Source organism: Mustela lutreola, chromosome 1, assembly GCF_030435805.1.
Source record: "Mustela lutreola isolate mMusLut2 chromosome 1, mMusLut2.pri, whole genome shotgun sequence".
Classification (NCBI taxonomy): domain Eukaryota; kingdom Metazoa; phylum Chordata; class Mammalia; order Carnivora; family Mustelidae; genus Mustela; species Mustela lutreola.
Genome location: NC_081290.1, coordinates 65,913,881 through 65,922,927, shown reverse-complemented (window position 1 = coordinate 65,922,927; position 9,047 = coordinate 65,913,881).

The window sequence follows — 9,047 nt, the reverse complement described above, 5'->3', positions numbered from 1 at the left end:
TCTCTGCCTACTTGTGATCCCTCTCTGTCAAATAAATAAATAAAATCTTAAAAAAAAAACCATGAAAAGTGCAACACTCAATACAGGGTTGCGGGTTCAGAGGCTTCGGGCTTCAGAGGTTACAGAAAGAGGGAAGTTCCTCAGGCTCAGTGTTCTACACTGAGTGTTATACACCCCTCTGGGGGTGTGGGGGCTTTAGCTTGTCCTGACATTGGTTGATGGGTCCCTGCTGCCCTGCTGTGTGTCACAGGAGTGCAGGAGAGAGAGAGGATGCAGCAGAAACCTGGAGGCCTAGGGCTCTGGGGTGAGAGGTCATGAAGCCAGAAGACAATGCCTAGAGGGGGCTGGAAAATTCCAGTTGGCAGTGGGTGGGAATCCTTGTGTAAAAGTTTGTCGGCTCCTTGCTGGAACAAGAACAGATTTCACCCACCTCTTGGCTCGTACCTCCAAAGTCTGGATTACTCATCACCAAAGCCCTAACCTTAGTTTTTGGCACAGAGGAGCTACCTAGTTAATTACTGAGTGGGCGTGGAAGGGAGCGAGGAGTGGGTGAGGAAGGAAGGATGGGGATAGAGAGAGACAAATGGCCAAAGCCAGGCAGGAAACTTGAGTAATAACAATGTGTTCAAATCATTGCACTGACCAGTGACGGCCAATAGAGCAAAGGGCTAAAGATGAGCAAGGTCAAATGGGGTGGAGTGGAGAGATGTCAAAATGATCAAGAATGGGTGGATGGGGACTGCTGCAGAGGACTGCCAGTTCTTTGTCAGTGATGTCACCGCAAGAGCTCTTGGCCTCCCCTGCTGTTTGTACCTGCTCCACTGCCTCTCCTGGAAGTCTTACCAGGAAGTATCTCACAAAACCTGCACAAAACCAAGATCCCCTTCTTCTCCCCCTAAATTTCTCCCCTCTCTGCCGGTCTCAGAGGCATCTCTATCCACCCAGATCCCAGCAGGACAACCCAAACTTGAGTGTGACCCCTTCCTCTCTTCCTACCTCACCGCCATCCAAGAAGTTTCAGAGATCACCTAGTCCTACCCAGAGATGTCTAAAGCACACTCCTTGTCAGACTCGAGTCAAGCAGTGTCCTAAGGCCAGAGGGGAAACAGTGTGGGGTGCTGGGGGGCTGGCAAGCAAAGACCAGAAGGTGGGTTGTAGGAAAGCTGGGGTCAGAGTTGGGAAGAGTAGTCCTGAACCCAGTCATCTGTGCAGGGATCCAGTGGAGAGATGAAGGAATAAGACCGAAGCTGGCTATGAGCCAGCTCCGAGCAGCCTGAAGGGTTGCACCGACCTGTGAAGCAGAGGGCTGGGTGGAGAGAGAGCGAGCGGGGAGCCTCTGCTTTGTGTGTGCCCACCACCCCACGAGATACAGAACCAACAGCACAAAGTCATCCCCCACCCCTGCACCAGCTGCCTGCCACAGGCCTTCCCACCTCTCACCTGCACCAGTTCACCTGTTCCTCCGTCTTTACTTCTAGCCTGCCCGCCAGTACCTGCTCCCCACCTCTGCACTGGACTGCAGTGATTTCCAAATGGAAAGATGTTTATCTGATATCAATAAAACATGTGAACCCAAATAATTTTCTAGTAGTCATTATTTTGGGAGAAACTGATCTAAAGGTGTGAATTATTACTCTATAGTTCATTCATTTTATAAAAGATTCTCAAAAGTATATCCATTTGAAAAACAGTGGCATGTACTTTTATCAGACCAGTAATTTTTATAAAGATTTATTTATTTGAGAGATAGAGAGAATGAGCAAGAGGGGAGAGGGAGACAAAATCTCAAACAGATTCCATACTGAGCATGGAGCTAGACATGGAGCTCGATCTCATGACCCTGAAATCACAACCTGAGCCAAAACCAAGAGTTAATTGCTCAACTGACTGTGCCACCCAGGCGCCTTATTAGACCATTATTTTCTATTTGATTTTCAGGCCTTCCTGGGTGCTCCTGTGGACTCAGGGACCCCTTGTAATGATGCAGACCTGTGGCTGGAAACAGTGCCTGGTGGAGAATTAATTCTGTTGGCTTAGCATGGTAGATTCAGGGTCGTAGCCGGTCATGCAGACTTTCCCTTCTGCTTCTGCAACAGGAAGAACCCCCTGATACTGAGTCTGGGAACACAGGGGAAGGTCCTACAGGACCAGCCAAGAGGTCCCTTGGCTTCGCACAGGACAGAAATCAAAGGCAAGCCAGAGAAAGTGAGAACGGAGTTTACTGGAATAGCATGAGTGACAGAGACGAGCGGATGAAATGTCTGGGAGACTCAGAAAGGAAATGAGAATGAGCCTCTTCCTCACTTTGGTTTAGGGGTTTATACTGGAAAAGGGCTCAGGGTACTGTTCCCCCAGGAATCCAGGGTAGCGTCAGTCAAAGGAGATTGTTGGGTGAATGACAAATGTCATTCTGGTGGGCGCCTGGGTGGCTCAGTGGGTTAAAGCCTTTGCCTTCAGCTCAGGTCATGATCCCTGGGTCCTGGGATCGAGCCCCGCATCAGACTCTCTGCTTGGCAGATAGCCTGCTTCCCCCTCTTTCTCTGCCTGCTTCTCTGCCTACTTGTGATATCTGTCTGTCAAATGAATAAATAAAATCTTTTTTAAAAAATGTAATTCTGTACATAACCAAAGGTGGGAATACTGAAGCCAGCATCAGCGGAGGCTTGCTTGGAGATAATGTCCTGGAACAAGTTTGGGACCCAGCTTTTCTTAGATGTTATCAGGTGTTGGGGACCTAGGACAAAACTCAGAGGATGATTCACTTTCTTGCTTCTCCCCATGAAATGGGAACATAGCTTTGTTGGCTCATTCAGAGGCAAAATGCGGAACGTGAGTAAACGGGACCCAGCTGAGGAACTGCGGAGAGGGAACCTTTCTGAAATGGAGTCCTGTCAGTTCCCCTACCTCAGTGTTCCCAATGCTGAGTCCGTTTTCAATGAGAATCACAAGTGTGACAATGTGCAGCCATGGAACAAAGGAGAAGATATTTCAGAGTGGAATGGGAACAGAGAGAGACTTCCCAAATATCAGCCAAGCATTGCCACACAGTTCTCCCTCGGGTGTTAGGGGTTCAAAAGGCAAGCTGGGGGCAAACCCCAAGCTAACACCCCCAAACCTCCCCCAGGTGGGAGATGTGTGACATTCCTTAAGCACTTCTGGCTGCTGGAGAACAAAGGAAGGGGAAAAACCCAAAGGGTTGACTGATACAGATCACAGTCCCACAGGACATGCATCTCCATGAGTTTGGAATTGTCTCAACGATTTATAAGGAAAAAAGCAGTCTTATCCATAGCAGACCTCCAGAAATCATAGAGTCAATTTCCTGGGACCCTAATATCACCCTCCTTCCATAGGATAAGAAATCTTATATAATCACCCACTGCACACAACCCCAGTGCAGCTCTCTCTGCACATGGGTCCTGTCCCCAAGCTTTAATAAAAACACCTTTTTACATCAAAAACATCTTAAGAATTCTTTCTTGACCATTTTCTCCAAACCCCAACTATCCCAAATTATTTGCCCCACAACGTGGGGCTTCGAGTCCTTTCGTCAGGACTCTGAGCCATGGTGCAAATTTGGTGAGTACTTCCTCTCTTCTTCCTTTGCTCTCATTCCAGGGGCATTTCAGAGAGTGTGGTCTTATTGGAACATGTTCATGCTCATTGGTTAGGCTCCAATGCTCTAGCTAAAGGCTGATCTACAGCGCTGCCTTTGGCTGGAAGTTGGTACCCTGGCCAGGATGGTAATAAGACCTAGAAACTCGGTGCCCTCTCTTCATTCCTGACCTTACACAAAGCTGTCTGTCTTGGGCACAGGAGAGCACCTAAGTCCCAATCTTGACTCCCATGTGAGGTCTCCTCCTCCTCCATCCCTTTCCCATCTCTGGTCTAGTTGCTTCTGACCGTGGGAACTCCACTGGGAGCCCGCTGAAACCAGTACGCAATGGAATTAAAATCCAACCCAGGACCAAGAAGCTGACATGTAAGTTGACTATATGTGTTGGAATGTTACTTAGACTATGATGGATTTCTATCTTTACTGTCTTCTGTCAATGTCCTCTACTAACTATTTAAATTACAAAATTGGGTAATTTCCCCCTTGGAAAACCTTTCTAGGGTTCTCCAATGGTTAACAACTGCGGGTTTTTCGAGGCAAGGTAAAATAGGGCACGGCCTTCAAGACAAGGCATGGAGTCCTGGTCCATGCCCTGGCTCCCACTTTGCAGTCTAGAAAACGATGAGGAAGCAAGGGGTTGCTTGCCTTCCTCCTACATGGCCTTTGAGGGCAGGCAGTGATAATAGCCATTCCATCTGAGGGATGCTTCAGGTCACTTTGACACCAGGAATCTCTGACGTATCTTTTGTGGGATGCCACCTAGGAGTTGGGGGAGGGTTTCTTGGCTAATGGGCCTTCTCTCTTCTTCAGTTCCCTGGACTCTCCATTGGAATGCTTTTTAATTTAATGCACTGGAATGATTTCAGGTTGCAAAATTTAAGAAAGTACTGATCTCCTGTAACACTGCATGGCCTCGGTAGGATCTGTCCCCTAGATCTCTCCTGCAGGAAGGGAACAGGGCAGATGGATGGAGGTACTCCAGATCCAGGGCTTCAGGGTCCTAACTCAGGACCCTGACCTAAGTGCCTCCTGCGGAACATGTTTGTTCACTTAACCAGGCCAATAAACTCTCTCCTGAAAGATTAAATAATAATTATTAAAATGGGCTTCCTCCTGACAGATCCCGGGATGGAGGAAACAGGCCCTCCCTAAGGAAGGGGAAGTTGACCCTCTCACTCTGCTTCCTCCTAACAGATGTGGGGGTTTCCCGTTCATCCAACTCCTGGGTTAATGTCTAGACTAACTGGAGCCACATAGAATGAGTTTGCAAGTTTTCCTTCCATTTCTATTTTTTGAAACAGCTTCAGTAGAGTACATATTAATTCTTCTTTAAATGGTTGGTAGAATTCCCCTGGGAAGCCATCTGGCCCTGGACTCTTGTTTCTTGGAGAGGTTTTTGATTAGTGTTCCAATTTCCTCGCTGGTTTTTGGTCTGTTCAAATTGCCTGCCTCTTCCTGTTTCAGTCTTGGGAATTTATAAGTTTCCAGGGATGTATCCATTTCTTCCAGATTTCCTAATATGTTGACATATAGATGCTGGTGATATGTTCTCACAATTGTCTCTATTTCCTTGGTATTGGTTGCGATCTCTGATCTTTCATTCACAATTGTTTTAATTTGGGTCCTTTCTCTATTCTTTTGGGTCAGTCTGACCAGAGGTTTATTGATCTTATTAATTCTTTCAAAGAACCAGCTTCTACTTTTGTTGATCTGTTCTATTATTCTTCCGGTTTTTGTTTCATTGATTCCGGCTCTGATCTTTATTATTTCTCTTCTCCTGCTTGGTTTAGGCTTTATTTGCCATTCTTCCTCCAGGTCCTTTAAGTGTAAGGCTAGCTTGTATATTTGGGATTTTTCTAATTTTTTGAGAGAGACTTGTATGGCTATGTATTTCTCTCTAAGAACCGCCTTTGCAGTATCCCAAAAGTTTTGAACCAATGTTTTTCATACTCATTAGTTTGCATGAATTGTTTAACTTCTTTAATTTCCTGGCTGACCCATTCATTCTTTAGCAGGATGTTCTTTAACCTCCAAGTGTTTGAGTTCCTTCCAAATTTCTTCTTGTGATTGAGTTCCAGTTTCAAAGCACTGTGTTCTGAAAATATGTAGGGAATAATCTCAGTGACCCAGTATGTGGTCTATTCTGGAGAAAGTTCCATGTGAGCCCAAGAAGAATGAATATTGGGTTACCACCTTACACCAGCTAGACTGGCTAAAATTAACAAGACAGGACACAATAGGTGTTGGTGAGATGTGGAGAGACAGGAACCCTCCTACACTGCTGTTGGGAAGCTGGTACAGCCACTCTGGAAAGCAGTAAGGAAGTTCCTCAATACATTAGAAATAGAGCTACCCTAGGACCCGGCAATTGCACTACTGGTTATTTATACCAAAGATACAGATGTAGGGAGAAGAATGGGCATATACACTTCAGTGTTCATAGCAGCAATATCCACAATAGCTGAACTGTGGAAGGAACCAAGATGTCCTTCAATGGACGAATGGATAAAGAAGATGTGGTTCATATATACAATGGAATATTACTCAGCCATTAGGAAGGATGAATACCTACCATTTTCATCGACATGGATGGAACTGGAGGGGATTATGCTGAGTGAAATAAGCCAAGCAGAGAAAGACGGTTACCATATGGTGTCACTCATTTGTGGAACATAAGGAATAGCACAGAGGACCACAGGGGAAGGGAGGGAAAACAGAAAGCGAAGAAATCAGAGAAGGAGACAAACCATGAGATATTCTGGACTCTGGGAAACAAAGTGAGGGTTGCAGAAAGGACAGGGGGTGAAGGGATGGGGTAACTGGATGAAAAGCAATAAGAACATGTGAAGAGCACTGAGTGTTTTATGCAACTGATGAATCATTGAACACCACATCAAAAACAACTGATGTACTGGGGCACCTGGGAGGTTCAGTGGGTTAAGCCTCTGCCTTCGGCTCAGGTCATGATCTCAGGGTCCTGGATTTGAGCCCCACATTGGGCTCTCTGCTCAGCGTGGAGCCTACTTCCCCCTCTCTCTCTGCCTGCTTCTCTGCCTACTTGTGATCCCTCTCTCTCTGTCAAATAATAATAAAAAAAAATCTTGAAAAAAAACTGATGTACTGTATGTTGGCTAATTGGACTCAATATAAAAGTAACAGGAGGGGCGCCTGGGTGGCTCACTCTGAGCTCAGAATGGGGAAACCTCTTCCTCTGCCTCAGGCAGCACCTCACCTTTTCTGCTCCCCCACAACCCAGTGTTCCTCCTGTTGTGACACAACCTTGAGTGTGGCTTACATACCTGTTTCCTAACCATCTGGGTGCTTCTGGCACCATTGGCCTCTCCTCCTAACCTCACTGTCCAGAAGGGAAAAGTAACCACTTGGACCTAACACTGTCCACTTCAGATTTCCCCACTGGTGCACCAGGTACCACTTGACAACGGGGAAGAAATTTATGGACTTTTCAGTGGACCTGGGTCGAACTAACTTGTATGTGAAATATAAATATAAACTAACTTGTATGTGAAATAACTTGTAGTTTGTTGGTTTAATTAAGATAGACACTTCTTTAGAGTTATCAGCATTTAATAAGAAACTTCTATTCTACCAAGATTTACTGACGGTCCAATAAGCTCGTGCTATCTCTGCAGCAATTTGTTAGAAAAAAGATGATTTAAAGGGGTGCCTGGGTGGCTCAGTGGGTTAAAGCCTCTGCCTTTGGCTCAGGTCATGATCCCAGGGTACTGGGGTTGAGCCCCGCAATGGGCTCTCTGCTCAGCAGGGAGCCTGCTTCCTCCTCTCTCTCTCTCTCTCTCTGCCTCTCTGCCTACCTGTGATCTCTGTCAAATAAATAAGTAAAAATCTTTTAAAAATGAGTTAAAATGATGGTTAATTTCATCTATCTCAAGATGTTCATGGGTCATTGTTAAGATAGCTTTCAATGTCTTTGGTAACCTGAAACTTTAAAGTGTTGCTCGGATGGTAAATGAGATTGAAATTGTTGGATATCTACATCTCTTCTACATAGGATGGAGTGCTAAAGCACTGATTACTGGGTGTAGGTTTGTGCTTTGGACTGCTTATTGCAGAAAAACTAAGGATATTTGGGTCCAGTGCTAAATATGCTTTGTGTTTTCTCTAAAGGTTGTACTATGAAAAAACATGTTTTAAATTATAAATTATAAAATATATTTATATTTATACATTTCAGATCTAAATAATTATGGCATAACAGTTCACAATTGATTACACTTAGTTTTCATGGGAGACTAAGGCTTCTAAGAGTAAAAATTCAGCTAAATGTAATGAAGATTGATTTTTAAAGAAGGGCATAGGTCAAAATAGGAGTAAATAAAAATGTTGTAGAAGGCTTATGAAGGAAAATCTTTGGAATTTTATGTGCTGTCAGGACTAAGACTGAAATGAATGGATTTTAAAAAATTTTTTTGAAGATTTTATTTATTTATTTGACAGAGAGAGATCACAAGTAGGCAGAGAGGCAAGCAGAGAGAGAGGGGGAAGCAGGCTCCCCGCTGAGCAGAGAGCCCAATGTGAGGCTCAATCGCAGGACCTTGAGAGGCTTAACCCACTGAGCCACCCAGGAGCCCCTGAAATGAATGGATTTTAAACTTTAAATTCTGGTATAAGACTGAAATTCTGCTTTTCTCTCTCTTTAAAAAGACCTCGGTGTTTTTTTTTTTTGTTTTGTTTTTTTAATGTCTGCCCAGAAAACCAAGTTTTCTATATTTTGTCTTTATCGGGTTTTTAATTAATCAATTAAAACTCTTCATTCAACATTAAAGGAGCTGAGTTTTGCTAACAACCATATAACCCAACATACTTGTCTTTGAAGTCTCTCATTGCCACCTTAGTTAAATAATTAAATTTTAAGTTTTATAATGATCTGTAATCCTATTTAGGCATGTGATTTGTAACTTTCTGAGGGTTTTAACAAACTTGCCCCATTCCCTGCCATAACAGATGATCCTTTTTGCTCAAGGAGACTCCCATATGTTATCAACTCCAGATACAGCTGCCTCAGCCTTTCCTAACTCCTATTCATTCCTCAACTGAGCAATCTTAACCCATAGGTAGGGACACATCTCCCATCTCCACCCCCATCCAGCAGGATGCTGCTCCAGAAGATGACACCGAGCCCCCAGCAATCTTAAAGATTTAAGGGTCAAATCTGTTCAGGGGCGAAAATGATGAGGGAAACAAAGGTGAGGGAAACGTAGCTTAAATTAAATATTACAGCTTGCAGCCCACGGACTCTTGAAACCTATAGAGCATGGCCCTTCCCAAGGAACTCAGGGCTGCCTTAGTGCCCTAATGTTTACATTTTATTAAAGACGAAAAGTAACCTGACCTTAGCAATGGCTATCCCCTCAAGGTCCTGAAAGCCTTGCTCCCCAATTCCTTATGGTATCCC